The sequence below is a fragment of the Salvia miltiorrhiza genome, chromosome 8, assembly GCF_028751815.1.
Source record: "Salvia miltiorrhiza cultivar Shanhuang (shh) chromosome 8, IMPLAD_Smil_shh, whole genome shotgun sequence".
In the NCBI taxonomy this organism is placed as follows: domain Eukaryota; kingdom Viridiplantae; phylum Streptophyta; class Magnoliopsida; order Lamiales; family Lamiaceae; genus Salvia; species Salvia miltiorrhiza.
The window spans coordinates 23101324-23109508 of record NC_080394.1 but is presented as its reverse complement, the minus strand read 5'-3'; the positions used below and the strand labels follow the sequence as shown (position 1 = coordinate 23109508).

The following is an 8185-nucleotide window of genomic DNA, read 5'->3' as shown; positions in this document are numbered from 1 at the left end:
GGTGCGACCTCCTGTGTGTGAACAGTGAGGTCCCGGGTTCAAACCCCACTGCTCCTCATCCCCAACTCCCCCAAGTCAAAATAAATAAATAAATTATTAGATTAATTGGATACCACATTGTTAATTTATTTAAAATAGTTAATTAAGTAATTCTTTGTTATTTCTTATAAAATCAAATTAACCAACTTCAGTACGAATTATTACTATTTTTTTAGAACTAAAAATGTTACTTGATTTAACTGGATTAACAAATAATCGAATTGAAAAATTCAATTATTTGATGTTGGTTCGAGGAAAATTTAGTTTAGTGTAGATGTAAAAACTCTAATTTTAAGTTATCTAATTCCATTTTTTTTTTAAATGTCGATTTTACCACGGTACCAACATTGAGAAAGCTGTAAATTCAAATTATCTAGTAAACATAAGATGATTTTCTAAAACACTAATGTTTATATATAAAATATAGTAATAAAGTTTGGCTTACTATATTTAAAACTAATTCATATTGACATGTCTACAAGAGTTTTATTTGTTTAATGTGGCAAAACTATCGTTTGTATTAAATTAATGACAAGACAAATTGGTCAACTAATTGATAAGTATTTTTGATAAGTATATGCTTCTTTATAACTCTAGACGAGATGATTCTCAAAATTCAGTTGTGATTTTTCAAACTCCATACGAGATAATGTTAAAAAGTCAAAGGTGGTCTATCAAGCTCTGTACGAGATGTACTCAAAACTCAGTTTTGGCTCCAAATTAGGGATAGCAGTGGATCTAAGACCTGGTTCGGATCCACATATCCAGATCATTTTTTTAGGATCTGGACCTTGTAAGAAATGGACCCGATGGATTTGGACCGAATCTGAATTTATTTCTAAGATTTTCGAATGTGGATCTGGAGACACTGATCCGGTCCAAATCCGGCCCGCAGATCCAATTAAATCTCGTGCTAAAAAGAAACGCCTCAAGCTCGGCGGGGCGGAGGGAGTATAATTTTATTTTATTTTAATCTAACTCTACCCTAAAGATCTATAACTAATCTATACATCTCTTTTAATAAATACTAATATTCTATTAAAGATAATATTTTACTTTTATCTTTATTATTATTATTATTATTATTATTATTATTATCATCATCATCTTTCTTTTGTATTGATAATTATTTTTCTTTTTTCAATGTAAAATAGAAGACACATTGTTCTACATTTATTGAATATTGTGATGAGGATAAAGATAAATTTCATTTTAATAATATGGTTAATTTTCTTCCCTTTTGTACCTATACAATTGAAATAAGTGTGTATCTCATTATTCTACTACTAGTATGTTATTTATTACTTAATTATTATGTTCTTACTTATTTTATTTTTTTATAATATTTTTTTTATGGATTTTGGTGTTTATTTATTTTTGAATAATTGTTGAAACTTTAGATAATAATTATGATTTTATTTTTAGTTAATTTTAAAAAAATTAATTTATATTAAAAAAAGACAAAAAATATATGGATTAGGGTCTTGACATGAGACCCTGTAGATTTTATGAATCTGGACCTGAATCTCATTTTTTTCGAATTCAATGGATCAGGACCGAATCCGGACCTGAGTAAGAAAATATGTATCTGGATCTGAACTAAGCAAGACTCGGTCCAAATTCGGCCCATTGTCATCTCTACTCCAAACTAGGGCTGTAAACAAACCAAGCCGCTCGCGAATTATTCGGAGCTCGGCTCGAAAAAAGCTCGTTCAAGTTCGTTTAGAGAAGCTCGTAAAATAAACAAATCAAACTTGAGCTTTGTAGTATTCGGCTCGTTAGCTCGTGAACATGTTCGTCAAGTGATTCAGCTTGAAAAATATAAATTATTAGTAGACATAACTTATATCTATCCACTAAAATTAATAATAATTGTATTAAATCTCTAATTAATTATGTTTGTTATAAGAAAATAAATAATATATTTATTATTTTAAATAAAATAATTTATTTTTAAAATAAAATAATCAATATTTTGAATATAAATATAATTTAGAAAGTTCGTATAGGCTCGATTAGGCTCGTGAGCCTCAAAGTATTCGGTAAGTAAAGTTCGGGATTCGATTCGATACTTAACAAACCAAACTTGAGCACACCACTATTCGGTTCGGCTCGGTTCGATTACACCCCTACTCCAAACAATATAATGCTTACAAGTTTGAAGAAGCTTGTCAAACTCCAAACGAGATGATGCTCATAACTTAGTTATGACATTTTAAGTTCCAAATGAGATGATGTTTAATACTCAACTCCGGTCTTTTCAAGCTCCAAATGAATGGCACGCTTCGATTTATCAAACTATGAACGAGATGATGCTCACAAGTCAATTATATGGTCCTTCAAGCTCCATAGAAGATGATGCTCATATGTTTTGGTCTAACGAGCTCTCGATGAGATGCTACTCACAAGTCAGTTCTTATCTTTCAAACTGCATATGCGATGATGCTCAAAAGTTAGTTATATTCTTTCAAGCTTCAGATGGTGACACTTATAAGCAAATGTCATATTTCAAGCTTCAGAGACAAGATGATGATTAGAAGTTCGAAATGAGATATTTCGAGTTACAGACAAGATAATGCTCAAAAAATTTGTAAAGTTCGAATGAGATGATGCTCACATATAAGATGTGATTTTAAATTTTACCTGTCAATTTTTAAAAATTATACTCATTTAAAATTAGTAATTAAATCTTTTCTATATTCAATTAACAAGAGATATATATGATATATCAATCCTCCATCATATCCTATGTCAAATTTATATATATTCTTTTTCTTCTTATTTTTTTAAAATCCCCAATTCACATCAACTTTTTATGAAATTTTATCAAATGAGGCGGTCTATTCTAATTCTCAACAAAAAATTAAAATATAACTTACGAATGTTGAAATTATTATAGTTTGAATTGTACCACCAATTTAATTTTGGTCAAATAAAATTAATTAAAAAATAATTTATATAAAGACCATTTGATATGCTATGATCATAAACAACTTACACTATAATTACTATATTAAGTGATTCCCGTCAAATTTCCATGGATTTCACGCTAATATAGAAAATATTTTACTCACAAAAAATTTAACGATGTCCTTCTAAGGAGACCGTTCCACAATTTTACTCATTGAGACATTTGTAGCTCATAAAGCACTGTGGACAAAAAAAATTGTCTGCATAATTGACAATATACTCTAATATTGTGTATATTATATTAGCTTTAATTTTGCTACGCCAATTGTTGATTTGGATAATTTGAAATTCAAGGCCAATTCTAGAATTGACTAAAGTTTATGTATTTACACTACAATTTTATAGAATTGAAAAAATAACGAAATTCATAATTAATAGTATGTGAATTTACAATAAACTAACCCCATAAAATTATGTTGTAAAATATGATCTATAAAAAATAATTAAAAAATAAAAACGTGTGGTCAAGATCTTGGTCATTGATTTGATACATCTCGAACTATAAAATGAATTCATTTTTTTGTTAATTAGAGTTATTTTAATATAATGAATTGATGAATTTTATTTTTTAATAAAAATATTGGATAATATCCCCAATTCGAATAAACATTAAAAATTATTTTTTTACTATTAATTTTAACTAAATGGATATCACCATGAATGGCACAAAAGTAAAACTAATTTGCTACATAAAAGTAAACTTGAGCCTTCATAACTGATTATTGTTACCCTCTCGTCAAATATTTGCAGCATCCTTCACCTTCTCGTAAGTTATCACATTTTCGTGAGATGCCTCCGCCGACGTTAATTTACTGGATAGTTATGAAGAGAAAAAAATGGCAGTAAAATTGTAGTATCATTAAATAACACTGCGGTTTTATGTATTACATAAATTACTAAAAATTGAATTTAAAATGTATATATCGCAATTATGAATTGAAGTTGTCAATTTTTAACTAATACTTGTAATTAAATGCTAAAAAATAACTACATATCCTAATTTTGGGTATAATCATTATCAATCATAACTAACATATAATAAAATCAAAGAAAAGAAAATGAAAAATATGTGACGGGCGATATACACCAAAAAAAATGGATAAGAGGATCTCATGTTGATGTACATGAATGAATCAGTACGCTTACCTCGTGCTTCACTAATGAGATAAGATGAAGCTATTTCTCTAACAAAAAGTTCCTACCTAGTTTGCACACATATACTATGTATGGATATGCGTGGCTCCTCATACGCCATCTACGAAGGGCTGTCGATTTTCTCCGACCAGCTCTGCAGATGGCATACAGGGAGCCAGGCATATTGATTCGTTTACGAGTGTGTAAATGATCATCATTCAACATATATGCACCTTCATTAATTTGCTTCATTACTAGCAGTTTCGTCTATGTATGTGTGTGTGTGTGAGAGAGAGAGAGAGAGATCACAAGACAAGCTAGCTACATGCAATACTAGTTGAATTGTGACATTTGAGGAAGAAGATATATAGATGAAAGAGAGAGAGAGAGAGATCACAAGACAAGCTAGCTACATGCAATACTAGTTGAATTGTTACATTTGAGGAAGAAGATATATAGATGAAAGAGAGAGAGGATGGTGCTCCGACTTGAATAAACACAAGTATATATATAGTCGAACAAAATGAAGATGTAAGGGTAAAAATGGGCCAATTGAAAAAAGTCACAGATAAAAATCATCATCAACACCCATTTTGAAAAAAGAAGAAGAAACACACAGAAACAACACAGAAGAAAAGGGTTTGTTTGGTGATGATGATTTTTGTTTGCTTAATTTGTAGGGTTTGGAAAAAAGAAGAGAGAGATTATTAGCGCAAAGAGTATAACGTAAAATGGTAAGAGTAATATAAAGGGAATTGAAGGAAACATTGATGATATCGCACCAACAAATAAACGGATATCCAAACGAGAAGGAATAGGTTGTAATATTGTCCATGTAATGTCCTACTCTTACTATTTTGGTTTGAAATCGTCTTTTTCTGGTCTTAATTTGTTGTTTCTTCTCTCAATTAACATCCAAACATGTCTATTAAGATCTCATTTACCAATAAATTATTACAGGACTTGGTAAAACTAAAGTTTGACCGGAATTAATCCACAATCATTATTAATACTAATATATACAGTTAAACTTTAATTTAGTAACAATACAGTAACTGCTTAATTAACTAAATATTTGCGAAATTGGCTAAATGTTATCATGTAAGATGCACAGGAAACATCGAAATTTAACCACATGTTTAAATAAATAAATCTAAACATAATTAAAATATAAGTAAATACAAAATACTATGTTTTAAAATAAAATAATCCACATCAATTACTCAATTAAACCGTGAATTTCAAAACGTAAAAATTTTCAACTTTTATAAAGTATAATGAAAATTATAGCTATTAAAATAAATTTAAATTATTTGGTAATAAAAGTTATCATTATTTATTATAGAGTATTACACATCATAACAAATAAATAAATATTTTCATACATAAACATAAACAAAAAAATTGAAAACTTTTAATGAATTAGAGAGAAAATAAAATATTTTAAATTTCAAATTTCAAATTTCATAACTTATTCGTTTTAAATTGGGAAAATTGCACCTAAATACACAAAGTTTGCCGAAAATCCATATTTCACGCGAACTTAGAAAGTTACATTTTAATACATGAATTTAATAAGTTGTTCAATTTTGACGAAATTTTCATCTCCGGTGACCGCCATTTATGATGTGGCACTTACGTGTCTTACGACTTATCCACGTGGAATAGAAACGACACCGTTTTGGCTGACGTGTAACAACTGAATCAAAATATGCTTTAATTTAAATAAAACGACGCCGTTTAGACTCTGTCGTCCCCCTTCTAAAACTCTGCCTGACTCCCTCTTTCTCTCACCTATCACAAGCCGACGCTGCTTCCTCCGCCTTCAAATGGCGAAGAATCCACCCAACAAACCACCTGTGTCTCACCCAGCCACCACGATGACGCTCGTGTCGCCTCCTCTCTCTCTATCATCGCCTAGATCCCCAATCTCAGAACCCATCAGGCGATCACCCCGGCCTCGGCCGGAAAAAACAAGGCTGTCGCTAACAGCGGCGAGCCACTACCATCACCAACCCCCAATTTTCTCCCTCCCTTTCAGTCTCCGGCGAACTCGCCTCCACGTCGTCTCCAATCAATGAAAGGCGCCACCTTGACCGCTCCCTCACAACCCCGCCGCCACCTGGCTCCGAAGTCTGGCGGCCGCAGCAGCTAGCTGGGCTAACCACCGCCGTTTAGACTCATTGGGGATGGAAGTAAGGTTCAGAATTTCTATTTAGGGGAGGATGATTTTGAATTAGGTTGGGATTAAACACAATCACCTATGAAACGGCGTAGTTTTGAGCATGAAAAAATGACGCCGTTTTTTCTTTAGTCCGACGAACGGAATGGCATGTGCCGGGTACACACGTAGGATCCACGTCGGATATTAAATTGGGGGAGATGAAAATTTCATCAAAATTAAACAACTTATTAAATTCATGTATGGATTTTCGCGTCAAATATGGATTTTCGGCAAACTTTGTGTATTTAGGTGCAATTTTCCCTTTTAAATTCATTTTTGGTGATTTTTAATTCATGTTAAAAATCTTGTTACGAACTTAAATTTAAAACGCATATTAAATAATTTTTTCATGAAGCTAATTTGACGATATGTTTAAAAAATAAAAGTACAAAAGAGAGAAAAATGTTGAAAAAAAATTGGCGAGAGAAGAGAAAAAAAATATTGATTATTGAAGGTAAAATACTCATTTTCATGTCAATGAGGCCTAGCTCAAGTGGAAAATATAAGACACTTAAAGACTCTCCTTTATGAGAGGTCTTGGGTTCAATTTTGCTTACTTGCGGGTGGTTTTCCCACTTTTGTGTGGGTAGTGGTTCCACCTGCGTGCGACTATCTTTCTACCTTTGTGTGGTGTATAGGTCCGGCCTGCGTGCAGATTGCTTATTTGATCATATAGTAGATATTTCTTGTAATTTAGAAAAAAGAAAAAAGAAAAAAAAAACTCATTTTTATATATTTAAACATAGATACGTATATATTCATCACTCCAACACTTTAAATTTTAGTCAGATTCGCTCAAAAAATAAAATAAAATATAAATAAAATTGGAGCTCTAAAATCTATATAAGTTAAAGTTTGATTTAATGTCCGAATAATATAATTCGATTAATCTGAATAACCAATAACCAGCTAACTCATATACGTATCATACATTGAATATATAACCAATGTCTAACTAATTAAAAAATAGTTTTCTAAATAGATTAACTGCATTTTCTACGACATAATAATGATGGAATAGTGAAAAATAGGTATCATTATAGCAGTTGCAGGAATTCAGAAGAAACCATCATTATGTTTACGAAAGTTTTCGTGTCCCGTTTCCATGCATGAAAAGATGCACAAATACATTATTGTTTGAAATATTATAAAGAAAAGTTGTAACAACAATAATACTAATCACAACAGAAAAGATGCACAAGTATAATACATTTTGAAATATTATAAAAAAAAGTTGTAACAAAAATAAATATAGTCACGACTCAGTTGATATATAACACATGTCACATGATACTATTTAATTGGGAAAATTGCATGTAAATACATAAATTTTGCTGAGCAAAATTTATATTTGACGTGAAGTTATAATTTTACAATTAAATACATCAACTTTGTAAGTTGTTCAATTTTAACGCTAATTTCATTTTCCCCAAATTTTAAAATGACGTAGCTCCTACGTGGCTTGCCGGCACACGCTTTTTAGTTCGCCGGACAAATAACAAAATGAAATGAAATCCTAATTTTACGTTAGTTTTTTTCGATAATCAGAAATGAAAGCGGCATCAAAATTGAACAACTTACAAAGTTGATGTATTTAATTGTAAAATCCTAACTTCATGTCAAATATAGATTTTGAGCAAAGTTTGTTTATTTACATGCAATTTTCTCTATTTAATTTCTCTTCCTACCAATGAAGCGTGATTCGAATTAATCCTTTAGTTTGTGAGTGTGGGTATGTGATAATTGTAACTGTAAAAAAATCAATTTAAAATTATAATTAACTATTAAAAGTGAAATTAAACCTATTAACACTAATAT

At 30.5% G+C, this 8185-nt stretch overlaps 1 long non-coding RNA gene across 2 annotated transcripts; it reads right to left on the bottom strand.

The window, feature by feature from the left end:
- Positions 1 to 3612: 3612 nt before the first annotated feature.
- Positions 3613 to 4841, bottom strand: LOC131001950 (uncharacterized). Of its 2 annotated transcripts, none has more exons than XR_009094084.1 (2): positions 4581 to 4841; positions 3613 to 3821 (listed from the first exon to the last, which is right to left on the bottom strand). It is a non-coding gene; the product is annotated as an uncharacterized LOC131001950 (long non-coding RNA). The 2 variants fall into 2 exon arrangements; XR_009094085.1 differs by lacking the exon at positions 4581 to 4841 and adding an exon at positions 4377 to 4523.
- Positions 4842 to 8185: the final 3344 nt, after the last annotated feature.